Consider the following 18,459-nt stretch of genomic DNA (forward strand, 5'->3'; position numbering starts at 1 on the left):
CCTCCCAGGTCAAGCGGGCCAGTCAGCTGGGGCCCTGCCCCCTTCTGGGCTACAGCCAACTTTCTTTCTTTTATTTAAACTGCAGGGATGGAGGGCCAAGAACTTGGCAGAGGACTGGCTCCTGTTTTCTTCCCCTCCAGGGGAAAGGCTTCATGGATGGATGCCTGAATCTCCGACCCTGCCAGGGCTCCGTCCTGCCCCTCTGCGGAGAGCGATCATGGCCTCTAGGCCATGGGGTTCCCTCCCAGCTGGTGGCCACAGCTGTGCCAGCGCTCTCAGACTTGGAGGTCACTCTGACCTTGCCCCCCCCACCTCCCCGCCAGGTCCTTCCTGTGATTTCTGGCTGTACTCAGGGCCCCCACTCCCTCCTGCTGCCCCCAACCCCCAGCAAAGCTGGGGTCAGAGAGAGGTGGAGGAGCCTGCCTTGGACAGCAGTACCAACTCTCCCTCTCAAACCCAAGTGCTAAAGATGCCACTTCTAACTGTTTGAGCGCAGTGTACCCTGAGGCCCTGTGTGGTAAATGGCTCTCAGTAAACACGGTTTATTCATTAATTATCATGAATTATTTTCCTGAGCAGTAGCAGGGCAGGCGGGGCCCCACTCTACCTGCCGCTCTCCTGTCACTGCAGGATCCTGCGGGGCGTGGGTCACAAGTGGGCTGCGGTCAGGCTGGCTGGGCCTGGCTGCCTGGGGAAGGGCAGAGCTAGCCTAGCTAGACTGAGGGAGGACTGTGCTGGGTGAAAGGCCCCTCCACCAGGTGCCGCCTACCCTTGGGGGTTGCCTTCACTGGGTAGTGGAGAATCTGCATTCAGCAAAGGTGGAAAGAGAAGAGAGTTATGTTTACCAAGCACTGGCCGAGGACTTTGCAGGAAAGCAGCTAAACTTGCTTTTTAGAAAACAGATATTCTACACTCTTTTTTTTGCAATCTTCTTTTTATTCCTTTTCCTTTTTTGACTATGGTGGGGATCAAACCCAGGGCCTGTGCACACAAGGCAAGCACTCAACCACTGAGCTATGTCCAGCCGCCACTTCATTTTTAACTGTTATGTAGTATTCCATTGACTGCGATCCAGGGGTCTTCATGTCTCCATCCTTGACTTCTGTGCATTTGGACCATTCACAACGTTCCTTACTCTAAACAGCTATGATGAGAAGTCCAATTGTCCCTTGTATTAGTCAGCGTTCTCTAGAGGAAAAGAATCAACAGGAAGTATGATTATAAAAGGGGATTTATTTGATTGGCTCACACAACCAGAAGCTGGGTAGTCCACAATGGCCGTCTGCTGCTGGAGACCTGGAAGAACAAACAGCTGCGCAGTCCAAGGGGCAGAAGCCCCAGAACAAGAAGAATCAACAGTGCTACCCTAGTCCAAGATCGAGGCTTCTGGAAACTACCAGGAGAATCACTGGCAGAGTTCGCTTTGGAAGAGTGAAGAAGCGAGAGTCTGATATCCTCAGAAGATCAAAGCAGCAATCAAGAACCTGTTCAAGAAGAGCCGAGCTTTCATCTTCACCTGTTTCCTTGTTCTTCCATCTTTTATTCCATCCTATTGGGCAGTGCTGTCCACGCTTAGGGAGGGTCTCCACTTCAGTTCACTATCCCATATTCCAGTCATTCCTAGGCACGCCCTCATGGACACACCCAGAGGCCTCTTAATCATTGCCATCTCTTAATCCATCAAGTTGACAATTCAGATTAACCATCACACCCTACCCACATCTTTGCTTACCTAGGATCCATTGCTGAAGCTAGGATCACCTGCCTGTCTCTAAGGCTCTGGTTCACACTGATTAACTACCCTTGGGAATAGTACTGTTTGGCAAATTGTACTCCAGGGATGGGTATGGAAAGGGACGGTGCCGATCTTCATGCAAGCACCTAGAACAAAGCAGAATGTGAACAAGGAGTAAAAAGACCTGAACTGTAGCACCTGCCAGTTTCCAGGCTGTAAATTTGCCCACCGGGGCTGGTTTGAGAACAGCAGCTTACACAGTTCCTACACATCTGCCCACTGCCTCTGTAAGTCCCTGGACCCAGCCCAGCATCCCTGTGTGTGTGAGATGGGGTTTAGTACATCCCTGAAAAGATGCTGGATGGTTAATTTCATGTCAACTTGACTGGAACATGGGCGTGCAGATATTTGGACAAACATGATTCTGGGTGTTTCTGGCTCAGATTAACGTTTAAATCGGTGGCCTAGGCAGATTGCCTTCCTGATGTGGGTGGGGCTGACCTAATCAGGCAGCAGCCTGCAGAGCACAGAAAGGCCAACTTCCCTGTGAGTCAGGGTGAGCCCCCCCACCCAACCACCTGGGGCTGGGTTGTGGGTTTTTCCTGCCTTCAGATCACAAAGGAAGCATAGGTTCTTCTTGGGTCTGGAACCCACCCGTGTGGGTCTGAAACTTTGCTATTGACTCTTGGTTTTCAGAGTTAGGCTGAAACTACATCGCGGGCTCTCCTGGACTCCGGCCCCACCTGCTGTAGATGGGGGACTTTTTGCTTTAAGAGGAATCTCTCCACGTTCACAAATGCATCCATCTTCTTGTTTCTCTGGAGAACCCCGATGAATGCAGAGCTGGTCCCCCCGCCAAGGACACCCATGTCTGAATTCCCTGAATTTGTGAGCGCATATGTCACATGCATGACGGTCGTTTGGTGGGTCCATTTGGCTGGGCCATGCTGCCCCCATATGTGGTCAGACTTTATTCCGGGTGTGCCTGTGAGGGTGCTGGGTGAGACAAACACCTGAACAGGTAGAACAGAGCAGATGGCCCTGCACGATGCAGGGGAGCCTCTTCCAAACAGAGGCCCAAAGAGCACAGAAAGGTCTCTTCTGAGCCAGAGAAAATGCCACCAGCAGGTGGCTGTCAGGCATGACTGTCCACCCCCAGGCCCGGACTCGCTGGTCTGCAGAGTTGCACCAGCCAGTTCTTTGGAATAAAATCTCTTTCTATATAAATACACATGCTGTACATAGTCATATTTACATAAATACGTACGCACATCTGTTTCTCTGGGGACCCTGATTAAGGCACATGGCCGGGGGAGTGAAGGTAGCAGGTAGAACTGTGTCTACTAATCAACTGATCTTAAAATAGTGAGCGAATCCTGGATAATCCTCGTGGGCCCAGGGTAACCATAGGGTCCTTGAAGATGGAAGAGGGAGGCAGGGGCAGCTGAGGGCAGGGACATGAGGACCTGACTGTGAAGATGGAGGACAAGACAGAGGGCCCAGGAGTGTCCTGGCCTCTACAAGGTAGGGAGGGTCGGGAGGCACAGAGTCCCCTGGCTTCTCCAGAAAGACACAGCCCTGCCAATAGCCCAGTGATACCCACCTGGACTCCAGCCTCCAGAGCTGAGATAATGAATCTGTGTTGTTTTAAGCTGCTCAGCTGCTGTGGTCATTCCTGGCAGCGTTAAGGGGACTAGAACAGTGGCATTGTCCTCATTAAACTAGATGACAAGACAATCTCAGAGAAGCCCACTGTGCAGGGTCACAGCTAGCAGAGAGTGTCAGAAACAGTTGAACCCCTGCTGCTCCACTCCATGGCCCGGGTTCTCTGCTCTGTCCCTGGAGGGAAGACACTCTTTCACGTAAGCATCCCTGGGAAGGTCAGCGACCTGGCCTGTTCCTGGCCAGGCAAGTGGAAAGCTTTCCTTTATGAAACTCCAGAAAATAAGAAGAACCTCTGCAAATGACAGCATCCAGCTTACGGCAGAGCTGAGCTTCTGGGAAGGAGGAGAAATCCCGGGGCCCCAACAGAGCCGAGCCCCAGAATGGGAGCCTGACAGCTGACTGGTGACTGGACAAGCAGGGCCAGCGGGGACGGGGGATGCCAGACCCTGGGGGCCAGGGTCTCAGGTGTTGACCCCTCCAGGGAGACAGGAGGCGTGATTTGGGGGCGGAGGTGCAGAAGGAGACCACTGCATGCAGCCAGGCCCTGCAGGACTGGGCTCCATGGAAGGACAGAGCAGGAAACCGGCGCCCAACATAGGCAGTGGGAGGGGGCTGCACCCGGGGCACAGGCTAGACACCAGCCCTTGGTCTGTCAGTGTGGTCAGCAGGGTTTCCAAAGACAGAGGGAGAGGGGGTGGGTAGACCAGAGGCGGTTATTAGGGGACCGGCTGGTGTGATTACTGGGTGGACATATCCCACAGGACCTCTGCAGGCTAGAGACCCTGGGCTGCTGGTGGCATGGCTCAGTCCAAGTCTGAAGGCCTCAAAACCAGGCAAGGCCACGGTGGGATAGACCAGGTCACAGACCTGAGGACCTGGTGGTCACTGGTGTGAGTTCTGGAGTCCTGAGGTCCAAGGGCAGGAGTGAGGGGCTGTCCCACCAGGAGGGAAAGGAAATCCTCCCCTTGCCCCTCCAGGCCACGCAGCGGATGGAGGTGGACCTTCCCCCGGCAGCCCACAGTCCCAGGCCCTGGTCTCCTCGGCAAATGCAGGCAAACCCAGCAGTGTCCATGCTGAAAAATCAGCCATCTCAAGAGCCTTCCAGAATTGAAGACAGCCAATGTCACGAGAGTCAGGGAGGCAGCGAGTCCAAACTCACGTCAAGGACTCTGGAGCCCAGGACAGTCACCAGACTCACTGGTCTGCAGCTGGGGGCTTTGCTGAAGGAATGGATGATGGGCGAGGGGGAGAGGGAACCGTGGGAAGGGGAGGGTACCCGAGGCAGCTGAGGATCCACAGCCTCCAGCCCCTCCACCCTACCTTCTGAGGACCCAGGGTGGGTCCGGGGACAGGGAAGGGTTCTGAGGGAGCAAAGGGGGCCAGGGCAGAGGGGACAGCTCCTGGGGCATTGCATGTGGTCCCAGGAGACTCCCATAGCATGGGCCCCAACCTGGGCCTCCGTCTGCACTCCAGAGCCTATGTCCTACCACACCCACCAACCTCCCCAGAGGGTCTTGGAGGAAGGGGTGGCTGGGGTCCACCTGCAGCCGAGAGTCGAGCAGGAGAGTGTGCTGTGTGCTTCATACTCGATGTCGGGGTGACAGCTGCATGGCCTCCAGGACACTGGTCTCCTGGGCCCAATATTCAAAAACATGCAGAAGTCGGGCCTGGACTACTTTAGCATCCTCGGAGGGAGGCGATCCAAGGCTGGTGGAGGGGAGGGGTTTCTGGGGGGCCGGTGGGATCTCAAGCAGCTGCAGCTCTGGGGCCAGCTTTCCTTCTCCCGTGTGGCCTTCATTGAGTAGCCACTGTGCTCAGTCGAGGAAAGATAAGCCGGGCTGCTTACTGGGGCAACGAGCAGGCCAGAGGCCACTGGACACCTATGGCCAGGATGCTCAGCTCCGGCCTGGCCTTCAGGGCTGGTGGGTCCTCCCTCCTGTGATAGCTTTAAATGCAGCGGAATTCTGACCCCTCTCGATTTGCTCCCAGTGGCTGAGTAACCAACGACCACAGACTGTGGCTTCCAGCAACAGAGCCGAGCGAGCTCCCTCACAGTTCTGGAGGTCAACTCCCCCGGCTCCCCTGGCAGCGGGTGACCGCTGGTGGCTCTCAGTGTTCTGGTTTGCTGCCATCTCCAGCCCATCTGTGCCTCCCTGGTCACACAGAGGTCTTCCCTGTATGTCTCTGTGTCTCTTTTCTTCTTAGGACACCAGTCTTTGGGTTGAGGGCCCATTCCACTCCAGGATGACCTCACATGGAATTGATTACCTCTGCAAACACCCAATTTCCAAATGCAGTCACACTCCCCGGCACCAGGAGTTAGGACTACACACTGGAGGTGCAATTCCACACACAGAGCCTGCTGCTCCCATAGATGGGGAGGTGAGGTCAGTGTAGTACCTGTGAGGCCCTGGGTTCCATCCCAGCACTGCCAAAAAAAGGGCAGGGGGGGGGCGATACTCTGGTTCCTCCTCAGGTTGCGTGACTAGTTTGCCTTTTACTGAAAGCAGGCCGAATACCTGGACACCCCACTGAAGAAGATACACAAGTGGCAAATAAAGATAGGAGCCCCACTATGTGTCCTATCCTCAGGGAAACGTAAACTAAACCATGAGGAGATGTTGTCTTCTATGGACCAGAATGGCCAAAATCGAAAACACTGGCAATGCCAAGTGCTGAGGAGAGGGCAGAGCTGCCGGGACTCCCCGTCCATGCTTGTGACCGTGCAAAACTGGGCAGCCACTCTGGAAGACAGCTCAACACTGGCAGTTTCTTGCAAAACTAGACATACATTAACTGTGTGATCCAGAAATCCTGCTCCTTAGTATCTATGCAAACGTATGTCCACACGAAAATCTGTGCAGGATGTTTAGAGCAGCTTTATTCATTACTGCCACAACTGGAAGGCAACTGAGGTGTCCCTCAATAGGTGGATGGATTAACACCCTGTGGCTCATACAGATGGTGGAATATTATTCACCACTGAAAAGCACTAAGCTGTCAAGCCACAAAAAGACAGGGAGGAGCCTCAAATGCACATTGCTAAGGGAAGGACACCAGACTAGAAAGGTCACCTCTGTGTGCCTCCTACTACATGACATTCTAGAGAAGGCAAAACTAGAGAGGAGGCAGGGGGTGGATAGGCAGAGCTCAGGGGGATGGGGGCAGGGACACTATAATCGTGGCTACATGTCATTAAACCTTTGTACAAACCCATAGCATGCACCATACCAAGAGTGACCCCAGTGGAGAAGGTGGGCTTCAGGGCGTCATGATGTGGCAGTGGAGGCTCCTGCACTGTGATGAACGTACCACTTAGTGAGGGGCATTGATGGAAGCGAGGCCGTGGGTGGGTGCGGACGGGTGTGTGGGGGTCCTCCACCGCCCAGCAAGTCCTGCTGCAAACAACACAGCTTAAAAGAACAAAGTGAATTTTAAAAGCCAGGCTCGGTTCCTAGAACAGACCTCAGCCAGGTTTCAGAACTCCACTCCAATTCTGCTGGACGTGGCCGTGTCCATTAGTTGGCTCAGTTCTTCTGTCCACAGCCTCTGTTTGGCAGAGCCCAGCAGTGGGAGAAACAGAGACAGATGGGGACTGAGGCCGGGCTCTCCTCTGCCTCTGGGTGAAGCCCCTGCCTCTCAGGCCTCCATTTGCACAGGAGGAAACGGGAGGGCTTCTGATGCCCCAGGCAGCTCCCATGGCCCTGGCTTTGATCTCTGTAAGCAGATTTGGTTGTATGAGGTCTCTCACCTGCATTTTGTACTAAAATAGAAACTAAAGGCAAGAGTCACTGTTGCCTATGAACTTAATAAAAATGGGTAGTAACTAGTTACTTCCTCTCTGCTGGAAACACCTGCTGGCACCCGCTTGGTCTAGTTCCATGTTCCCAAAGTGCCACTCCTGGGCCAATAGCAGCAGCAGCAGTTCCTACTGCCCTCCAGGGAGCAAAGCAGCCCCTGTTGAGACTCCCTGGCTGGAAAGAGGCCCCGACATGGGTGTCTCCACAGAGGAGCATGTGAAACCTAGCACGTGCCTGCACTGGGTGCCACATGGCTGCTGCTTCAGTGGGTTACCTGCTGCTCATGGCGCGTGTGAAACAGTCCCCAATTCACAGCTGACCTCACCTCCCTGCTTGCAAGCTGCATGACCTTGGTCAAGGTACTTAGATTCTCTGCTTTCCAACTGTAAAATGGGAATATGATAATATCTACCCCACAGGACAGCCAAGCACACAAGTGACAATTCCTATGTCAAACGCCCAGCCCAGTGCTGAGTGACGTGAGCCTCCATAAACATGAGCTCCTCTGCCATCGCCTGGCCCAGGCCTTGATCAGTGCCACGGCCTGCTGGATGCCAGCTGAGGCCAGCTGGAGGTGGGCATGATGGGGCACCACTCTGCTTGTCAGTGATGAGGAGGGTCCCTGTGGGACCCAGTGGGGAGAGGTGTCCCAGTCCCTGGTGCCGACCAGCTCCCTCTGGGTAGCCTGAAGCAGGTGGTGCCAGCTTTGCAGACCTAGGGCCCCGTGTGCACCTAATGACATAGGCAGAGTCTGGGGGCCCAGAGATCCACCCCCATGGAGAAAGCCGTGAGGTCCCCGTAACAGATGAGAAACGGCACAATTCCTCTTTTGCATCTCACATCCCAATAAAATATTTATTTTAAGAAATAAATCTTTAAAATAAGAGAGAGAAAAGAGTGTCTCTATTGCTTTCCCCCCCAGCAGGTCGGGTCCTTGGGAACCACTGAGTTTCTTATAGTGGTAGTTTCTGTGACCCCCAGGGCCAGCCTGGCCAGGAGGGGCTCCCAAGGGACCCGTCGCCTCCAGCCCCTCCTCCAACTCTCAGGGCCTGGAGGCTGCCTCCCTGGGCGGGTGACCCGGGAGCCAAGGCCTCTCCTGGGAATGAGGGTGGCAGTGTTTCTGAAAGCCTGACCCATGGAATCCGAGGGGGCTCTGGCTGTGGGTGGAGGGAGGGGCGTCCTTGGCTGGGGCAGGCATGCCACACACACAGGCACAGGGCTCTATCTTGGTATGAGGCTGGAGGAAGCTGGAGGTGGGACGCAGATGCAGCATGGATGGGGTGGGGGCCACCAGGAGCTGTGGGCCCGGGCACTGGGAACAAGTTGGGTGGGCTCTGGGGTGGTGGGGAAGCCCACCCCAAGCCCTGAGTCTGGGAGAGCCAGTGCCTGTGAGATGCCTGGGCCCGGAGGACACTCCCAGGACACCCAGGTGGTGCCCTTGGTGGCTGGGTGGGGACTGAGGCTGTGGCAGTGAATCCACCTGGAACCTGCAGGTCATGACACGAGGTTTCAGCCCAAGGGGAGGAGATCTGGAACAAGCAGGACAGGGGGACAAGCCAGCCAGGCTCTGGGTGGTCCCGCACCCCAAGTGGAGAGGGAGGGGAAATCGAGAGGAGGGAGGGGAAGGGAAGGGATGGGGCTGAGCAGAGACAGAGCCCCTCAGCCTGGCCTCCCACAATCCTCCCCTCCATCCTCCCACTAAATGACCCGAGAGGGACCCGGCTGGCCCTACGCGCTCGACTGAGCTCACAGGAAGAGGGTGCATCCCCATAGGTCTCTCCCAGCACAAGCATGGGCCAAGCCTGCTGTCCACTCCTGGGCTCCTTCAGGGGACCACGGGGCAGCATGGGCCCTGCTGCCCACGTCTTATAAATCAGGCCCATTCAGGGGCCAGCAGTGGCCAGGGCTTTTTCTCCAACTGGTCCAGATCTCACCTGGCACAAAGCAGGGGGTCTTGGTCCACCTGCTCCCGGGACCCTGGGACCCTGACCAACTAAATATCTACTCGGCCCCGAGTCCCAGGGTGAGATCGAGGCTCTCCAGGGTAAGTGCCTGCAGCTTTCTGGTGCTGCCCTCCCCTGAACAGTGCTTGGCGCTCCTCTGCCCGCTCCTGGGCCTGGGAAGGAAGCTTCAACTGGGGAGCCACGCACGTGTGCATCTCGAGCTGGGGTCTGCTGGTGATTTCTCCTGCACAGGGAGGCGCGGGGCGGGGGCCCCACCGCCCTGCAGGCAGCCCTGGCACAGGGCCACTTGGCCCTTGAGGAAGTCACGACAGGGGCAGAGCTGCTGGTACTTGGTGCTGGAGCCAGTGCACCTGCAGAGCAGGGGCTCCTTCTGCAGGTAGCACTCCTGGCCGGGCTGGGTCAGCGCTGGGTACAGGTGGTGCATCTCCCGCTTTGTGAAGTCACAGGGCACCCGCAACCTCCATGGCATCAATCACCCCCTGGGGTGGGTGGGACGGGGCTGTCCGCAGCCTGGCACTGCCCACCCCTCTCCCCAGCAACCCCTGCCCCAGACTTGGGAAGAGGTGGTTACAGATCCTTATCCACCTCTGTCTGGGAGCTTGGAGAAGAGGGGCTGGGTCCCGCCTGGAGGGATGTGCAGCGGCTTTATGGAGAAGGTGCCCATCCAGGCTGGGGCAGGGCCTCCGAGGGGCAGAGGGAGGGGGTGGGACTGGGAGGTAGTGTCCTTGGTAGCGGCTGGGTCCTGCCAAGAGCATAGCCACATGATGCAGATGCCCACCTGGAAGGTCCCTTCTGGATCCTTCCTGACTGGTTGGAAACTCTTGGGAGAGAAGGGGTGCACTTACTGGAGAAAGGCCTCCTGGCTGTTGAGGACTGGGAAGAAGGAGGGCTCGCAGACCAGCCCGTGGTCCAGGCAGGCATCCGTGCAGGCCCTCCCAGCAGCCATCCAGGCCCGCAGCGAGTGTAGCAGGGTCCAGGCCCCGGGACCGTGCTGGCATTCTGGGTCCACTCCAGGTGAGGTGGGTGAGGTTGGCGCCAGGATGAAGGGGCTCTGCCAGGCACCGGTTCCTGGGGGGGGGGGGGCAGGCCGGGCTGGGAGCTGCACAGAAGTCCTGCAGGAGGAGAGGGGCATCAGGGAGGCGGAGTGGGGGTGTGGGTGGCCCTGGGCAGCACCCGAGGACCCAGCCTTGCAGCTTCAGTGGGAGCCACCGTTGGGCACTTGCTGAATACCAGGCAATCTTACACGCACATTTCATTTATCCCTCAAAGTAGCCCCACCCCACAGATACTCAGGTGCCTGCAGATACTTGGCAGGGAAGAATCGGAGGCTCAGGGTCGGGGGCCTGCAGAGTTCACAGCTGGAGGTGTCTGCTGCACAGCACGGGCTCTGGCCTGATGGGTTTGGGGTGGGACCCCAGGTCCTGGGGCCCAGGATGAAGGGCCATCTACCTGGTGCTGGATGTAGGCATGTCCGCTCCAGCTGCCCCCACAAGTGTGCTCCTAGGGCAGGTAGGGCTCCACCTGAAGGAGGGCACAGTGGGGAGGCCAGGTTATGGGGCTGCCTGCTGGGCATGGGGTGGGATGTGCCAACCGCCCCATCCACCTGGCCCTCTCAGCTGAGGTCCCTACACTCTCTGGAGGCCCTGGGGACTCAGGCTCAGCCCTGGACCGTCCCTGTGTCCTGGCCTCAGTGCCCCTACCCTGTCCCCTACCCCAGCCACACAAGCTTCCTCCTGCCCAGAGCCCTACGCTCCACCCCTCCTGGGCTCTGAGGCCCCCTCCCCGAGCCCCGCTTCTCTGAGATGTCACCCACTCCAGAGCATCCTGCGCCCACACCCTCCTGGTACAGGACCAGGTTCCTCGGAGTCCTCAGCACCCCAGACTTCCTCCCGCTGAGGACAAGTACCCCTGCCACGGCTTCCTGTCCATGCTCCATCTCTCTCAGAAGCCCATGGCCCCTCGAGGGCAGGGACTGCAGCTTGTCCCTGAGAGTCTGGTACAGTGCCTGGCATGCAGTGGGTACTCAGGAAATGGTTGTGGGATGGAAAAGCTCAGCTGTACCCTCCCCAAGACATGGACCTTCACATGGAGGGACACAGCACGTTCCCAGCAGGATGCGACTGGTGGTGTCTGGAAAGCACCTGCCCAGGCCGCACATGGTAACAAGCGCACTACACAGGAGGCCACATGCAACCTAATGGTCTCAGGGTCATGCAGCAGCCTGCATCGGGGCACATGGGCAGAGTGGCTGGGGTGAAGAGGCAAAGGTAACCAAGGGACAAGATGTCCCCTCCCCAACCCCTTCCTGGGCTTCACCCGCAGGCCCAGCACAGAGCCACCTTGGAGGAGCCCACGGGTGGCAGGTGGCAGTGGCCGGAGGTGTGGCCGACCTAGCTGCAGAAGACACGTTTGGGTAACCCTAAGATGGCGGCTGGCGTTGAGCTAAGAGGTGGCGTATAGTGTTAACACGGCGTGATCTACTTTTGCCTGATTAGTTAATGTCTCCTCTGCGCTAGCGGTCAACAGATATTCCTCATTCTTTCTTGATTGGTACCGAGGGGCGTGCCTCAATTGTGCTAATCCTAAGCTGATTGGCTGCCTTAGGTATATAAGACACACCTATAGGAAGCACCACAGATAAACGGATAAGCCACACCTCTAGATCGCTGGGCAAAGGATAGACAGCACCTCTGATAGATCGCAGAAGGCAGGTGGCAGATCACAGAAGAAGCACCTCTGATAGCACGCACCTTTAGCTTGCAGGATGCAGAACTAAGAAGTACCATCTCTGAAAGGGTAGTCTCTCTTAAGCAAAGTCTCTCTTTCTCTCTTATGCAAAGCCTCTCTCTCTCTCGCCTCTCAAAGCCTTTCTTCCTCCATAAGCTAGGGAACAAGTGAACAAGCAAGAAAGCAGTGCACTAAAGAGAAAGATAGTAGAAGTAGCTCAGTTTCCAGTCCACCTCCGATAAATACCTGTGCAGGAGGTAACAATATCTGCGCGACTGTTGCCGCGGGCAGCGACACCTAGCATGACTCAGAGGAGGGTGGCTGTAGCCATCGGCCTCCCCAAGCCCCACACAATGTGGGCATCCTGCCTGGCCCAGTCCAGCTCAGTCCTCAGTGGCGCCATCTTCCTGTTGGCCGCCTCAGAGATGAGATCCTCAGCCCTGGTGGTGAAACCAAACAGTCCTGCCCGAGCCCGCACCCCTTCTTCCTCACAAGGTGACGTCAGGATTAATAAGTTGCTTTCTAAAACATATTAGCAATTTACACTTGTAGCAAATGTTTGAAAGGAAGTCTACTTAACTATAGCAATAACAAAAATATGAAGTTTTGCTTCTGAAAAATACAAAATAAATTTTATTATCATCTTATAAAAAGATTATTATATGTAAAGACTAACGATGGGAATTCTAAATTGAATATGATTAATTAAAAACCTAAAGATAATATATTTTGTAGCAATTGCACAGAAAATGAAAAGCAAAATTTGCACTACACAAAGTTGAGCAGGCAAGGAAGACTTTACTCAGTACTATTGCAATAGGTGATAGAGGCCACAGCTGAATCCCATCTCAACAAAGATGAAACAAAAGCTGAGAGGGTTTAGATGCACTGAGGTAACGTTGAAGGATCCTCCAGGATGAGCCCTGGAAAACGATTAGACAATATGTGTTTGCCAATTGCCAATAATTGAAGTTAGACTCCTGCCCACCTATAGAGATCAGAGCACTGAGGTGACATACCCTACATGTTTATATCAAAGAGACCCTTCCAGCTCTTCAGGATGACATGCCTAGGTTCTAACCTGCCAAGGTATCTTCAGAAAGACATGTTTTTAAAATTTAGTAATAATAAGATAATTGAGGTAGTATAATAGAACTAAGAAAATGGAGGGTCAAAATCAGGAAGAAACATGTTTTAACATTAGTCCAATGTAGAAGTCATCTTAATCTCCTGTAATGACAACTTATGGCACAACATTAGGGCAAGACTTTAAGAAATTAACCCAAATTAGCAAAACATTTATATTCCCAATGGAAGAATGTCATTAGTCATTAAAACGCATATTACGTGAATAGATTTACTTCCTTAAATATCACTAATATCTGGGAGGTTCTTGTACAGGATGGCTAAGAGATAGAACTTTTTGCTAAGGTTTTGAATGTGTATTCCTATTTGAGTGAGATAATTGGGCTTTCAGAGTAAGGGATTTGAACATAGAGGAACAGAAGTTATCCAAAGTTTCCTCAACTGTGTTCTGAAGTATATAAGACTTTGTGACAACTGAGACTCAATTCAGGAAACATTTCTAGACCCTGCCATTTGTGGGCTCTGGAAGTTCTGACAGACACTGGTTATGCAAAGAAATTTCTCTTGTCCAACAAATATGTTTCTGAGATTCTAACTACAGTCTAGTCATTCTAATAGGAGATGTCTATAATTTTAAAATGAATGCAACACAGATTCTGTTCTCAAGTAATTTGCAATCTAGTGGAAGTAATAAGATGTGCATGTGAGTGAATTCAAGAAGCAGATGATCCACAGATGCTATATATGGATTTGAATTTGTTTATAAGTTTAAAATTTTAACAACATATTTTTCTTATTGCCGTTTTTCTCTTTTCTATTTAACTCATTAACATTCCTTTCAATTTTTTTCTGCATACATCAGCAAGTTTCATAATGATTACTTTTCTGTGAATATTCTTTTGCTCCTCTCCTTGCTTCTTCTGTTGTCTATTGTTGCCACCTGAGGCAACAATCCTGTGGATATTTGTTACCGCCTGCATGCGGGTATTTACTGGAGGTGGCCTGGGAATAAACTACTTCTATTTCTGTGCTGCTTCCTTGCTTGCTTGCTTTTTTACAGGAAGAGAGGCTTCTTTGAGAGGAAGAGAGACTTTGCTTAGAGGAAGAGAGACTTTGCTTTTAGAGGAAGTTTTTAGAGAAAGAGAGGCTTGCTACGCTTATCAGAGATCTATTTCTTCTTAAAGTTCTGCTGCTTCTTCTTAGAGGTAGGTCCCGCATCCTGTGAACTAGGTGCTATCTATCTGAGGTGCTCAGTTCTCCGCTCTACGATCTGCCTTCTGCCGCTGCCTGCTGCTTACTGCTTGCTGCTTCTTCTCTCTGCTAGCTGCTTCTTCTCTCTGCTAGCTGCTTCTCTTCACCTTCTGCCTACTGCCCACTTTATTCCCTCCAGGAGGCGGAAGGCAGGGCCACACCAGTTGAGATCAGGTGAGGAGCTAGCTGCCCTATCACGGCAAAGGTCAAAATGAGCAGGCCCAAGCAGGAGCACTCAGGAATACCTGTGCACACGTTGTGTGCATTGACTTAATTGAATATGGCTAATGATAAATCACCTGGGTGTGCTTATATTAATCAACCTCCTCACTACCAATGTGATCAAAACAACCTCTGGCTGGCCACCAGGCGCCATTCTGGCGCAGCCCACATGGCACAGCCCCCAACAGTCTATTCATATATTTTTGTCTTTTCTTTCAGTTAATTTACTTGGCTCTAGCTACTTATTCACTCTCAAGATGAACTCTCTGCATTCAGAATATTTACTCATATTAAAAAATGACATTACACAGTATTCAAATTCTCTAGATTATAAAAGACACAGATATTGTATTATTATGATGTGAATTTCTTATCTTATAGCAAAAGTGCATACTTTGTTTATCCCCAAAGATTGCTATCAATTTTTTCTTTTTAAGAAATGTTCACTTCATTCTATCCATATTCAAATATACAAAAGATATTGTTCTGCTAGCATATTGTTTCCTGTTTTTATTTTCTTAATAAATTCCAATAGCAATACTGAGTAATTAATTGTATTACACTTAAGAAAAATATTAGCATCATAGATATGTTTCAGTTCTTTTATCCCCAATATTATGAAATTCGTCATAATGCATGGAACATGAAAATGTCCTATTATTAATAAAAGGAAGCTTACGTAAAATTGCATACATGGAATTGCTACATAAGACCTGATGGATTCTTTAGATGAAGAAGAGACATTAAAAATGGCCAGAAAGATGAGGTGCAGGAGTATTTGGGGAAAGGGAGAGCAAAGATGATGCAGCCTGGCTCTTCCTGTGCTGAGCACGTAAAACTGGCTGTCACTGTGCTAAGCATAAGCCTGGCCAAAGGGGAGGCATGGGAATGTGAGATGGAGGCCACTTTTCTCTTTTCCCTGACCACCAAAGAATAACACCAGATCCTCCAAACATAAGGGGAAGATGTGGATGGAAAAGCACCAGACGAAGTGCTCATGTGTGCAGGCGAAGAACTCTTTCAATGAAATATCTCCTAAAGGGGAAATTTAAAAAAAGAACATGCATTAATAATTTTCCTATCATTTTTTGAACTGTAGATCTCTAGTTAAAGTTTAGAAGACACTAAAAGGTAAAAAAGAGAGAACTTTTCATGCAAGGGTTTATATTGCACTACAGTCCGTTGGGATATTTTGATAAGAGTGTCAGCTTATAAATTATTTTTTAATTTTCAAATTTTCTTGTTTATAAAATAATTCAGCAAAAGTGCAATTTAAAGTCAGAATATTATTTTAATACACCTCAGCTTTAAACTCTTATTCGTGCTATATTTTAGGAATTAAACCCGCAAACCCATTTCCAACATCCTCAGCTAGGATTTAGGCTGCCCTAGGCTCAGCCATCCTAACTGCCTTTCTGCATGGAGGAATTAGATTATAAATCTCATATGTTTGTCTTTTGCATACATTAAGCAGAGAGGCCACCTGCTTATTTCACACAATATATTCAGAGTAATGTTATTTAAGAATATTCACAACTTATTATTTATGTGTTAGTACTGGAGAAAAAGAAGTAGTATTATTACAAGTTTCTTCTCGGGTTATTAATGCAGAATATTTTATGTGCTACAAATAAAGCATATAATTAAAATACTTTTTATATAAGAGCCATCTACAGGTTAAGAGTTCATAAATTTCAAAAACAAGCACTTAAAATAAAATGCTTAAATAAAAACAACCAAGTTGGTCCGTCATCTTACATACGAGAACATATAAAATGGAACATCACAGGAGAAAGAAAACTTTCACGATTGAAGCAATATCTGATGATAATTCCATGAATAATCTTTAATATGCAAAAGTAATTATTTTGGCACCAAGTTCATAGTTCATTCAAAACTCAAAGCTTATTGTCCCTCAGGTACAGGATCTCAGCAGAGAGGAACTAAACCCAGGATGACAGAGTTGCTGAATATGTAAAAAATGTCAGACTAAGAGACTGGAGTAGGAGTGCAAGAATGGGAGATGGCCTGTCCTTGTGATTTTGTAGTCACTAAATGACGCTTGGTATGAGAGCAGACATTCAAGACTTCACAAATCATGAACAACACTGAAACATCTTCACGAAATAATGGAACACTGCACCCTCTATCAGACCAGGATTTCCCAACTTTGTTATTATAAATTCCTCCCATCTATTCTTCATAAATACACTGTATTTCAAACATTGTCCTCAATAAAATTTTAATATCACTAATATATAGTCTTTCTCTGGATTTATTTTTTGTATATCTATACATTACGCATATAAGAGTAAAAACTTTTACAATCCTTCACCTAGCAAAATTTTGGTCTGTCCCTGGGAGACAATACAATTCCACCGTCAATTTCAAATCTCCTCCTAACACTGGTCAAACGTATCCAGACTTAAATTTTTATATTTGGCACTTCTGCCCAATTTTAAAGCCTTAATGAATTCATTAATTGTGCAAATATATGCAATTACACTATGTGACCCCAATTTTCTTAGTGTTTGTACATTATGGCCAACCTTCCCTTGATTCTCTAAAACAACCTTCTGAACCTTCAAAATCCAGCATGTCTCTACTTCTATAAAATCATCCTCTACTCTCTTACTGGAGTGTGTTCTTCAAATCCAATTTGTGCCAACGTATTATTTAGCAGTGTTATCCATTATAACAATTATAGCACTTCAAATATTTTTATAACTTTCCTCCTCATTATATTTGAAAACAATAATATTTAATTCACTTTCAACTCTGTATCAATTGGTCTGACTCAGTATACACTTATAAATGAAGGAGTGAATTACTAGCATTGACATGTTAATGGTAAAGGTAGAGGATGAGCCTATAATAAAGGAATTCCTAAAGATGAACAAAGTAGGAAAATTCACTAAGTGTTTTTTTGTTGTCTTTTAAAAGCATCATTTAAAATCACATCCTTTAATACACAATAAATATACAAGACAAAAAGAAAGTCTGATAAAGTTCTAAGTCCCAGAGTTGGTAGTTTAGGAGGAATCAAAGAAAACAATCCTTTCCTTAGTCTCCCTGGGAAAGAAGTGGTGACAGAAAACAGAACATCACCAGGCCCTGGATGAATCCAATGTGGGGGGGGGGGGGGCGGCTAGCTCTCTACCAAAGCAAGGTGCTGATTTTCCTTGTCATGGTCCTGGCCTTGCTCCCATGCTCATCCTCCAGTTTTCAGAAGCCGTCCAGTTCCAAGGATGGCTCCTTCCTTTAATTTCCTAACATTTTCACTTAGGGGAGAAGGTCACTTACCCTTGTCGTGGTGTCAGGGTCCCAGTGGAATTGCCATTCTGCAGGATGGTGAGGGGGGATCTCCCTGGGACCTTGTTGTTTGGTTTCCGTCTATAGGGTTTAGAACCTGAAGATCAGGGACTCTCAGGGTCTTTTGAGGGACTGTCTGAACTGTCCCTGGCCACAGGGGTTTCTGTGGCATGTCTTGCATCCTCCTGGGAAGACACCTGTTTGGAAGGGAGCTCAGGGTCATTCTAAGGTAGCATCTGGTCCTCAAGTAATAACTGAGTATCCAAAGGCAAATCCAGCTCAGAAGATGAAGGTAGTCCCAGGGGCAGAACAGATTCTGGGGGAAGATCTGATTTGAAGACTTCAGTGTCAAATACTTCACTCAGCTCTTTCACCAGTGGACTCTGAGGGTCTGCACTGCTGGTCTTCATAGGTGTACGTGCAATGCCAAGGGTAGGAGAGCGGCAGGAGCAGTGGAGTCGGGCCTGAGTGGGTCTGAGCACTGGAGGCCCTGCTGCAACATGAACGCTGCCACACAAGCACAGCGAGCCAGCACCAAGAGGAATGAAGACTTGCTGACCTGTCACCCTGCAGCCTTCAGACCCAGAAGCAGTAGGGAGGCCTGTCACAGTAGCCGGGACCACGCAGCACTGCGGGCCCATCCCGACCTCATCCTCTACTTCTCGACCTGCATTGAGAAAATGGAAGTGGGGCAGAG

General features: G+C 50.6%; 1 long non-coding RNA gene and 2 pseudogenes across 3 annotated transcripts in view; 1 reads left to right on the forward strand and 2 right to left on the reverse strand.

The window, feature by feature from the left end:
- LOC306668886 (E3 ubiquitin-protein ligase RMND5A-like) overlaps positions 1–9,588 on the reverse strand; it is a 29,071-nt pseudogene extending 19,483 nt beyond the window's left edge. Inside the window, exon 1 of the transcript in view lies at positions 9,351–9,588. The product of the transcript in view is annotated as an E3 ubiquitin-protein ligase RMND5A-like (transcript). The remainder of the gene's footprint in view (positions 1–9,350) is intronic.
- Positions 1–18,459, forward strand: part of LOC306668296 — a 547,020-nt gene that overhangs the window by 460,855 nt on the left and 67,706 nt on the right. The window lies entirely within an intron of this gene.
- On the reverse strand, positions 17,834–18,175 carry LOC306667942 (cell division cycle-associated protein 3-like; annotated as a pseudogene). Its single transcript has one exon. The product of its transcript is annotated as a cell division cycle-associated protein 3-like (transcript).

The sequence above is a fragment of the Sciurus vulgaris genome (genome assembly GCF_902686455.1).
Source record: "Sciurus vulgaris genome assembly, chromosome: 8".
In the NCBI taxonomy this organism is placed as follows: domain Eukaryota; kingdom Metazoa; phylum Chordata; class Mammalia; order Rodentia; family Sciuridae; genus Sciurus; species Sciurus vulgaris.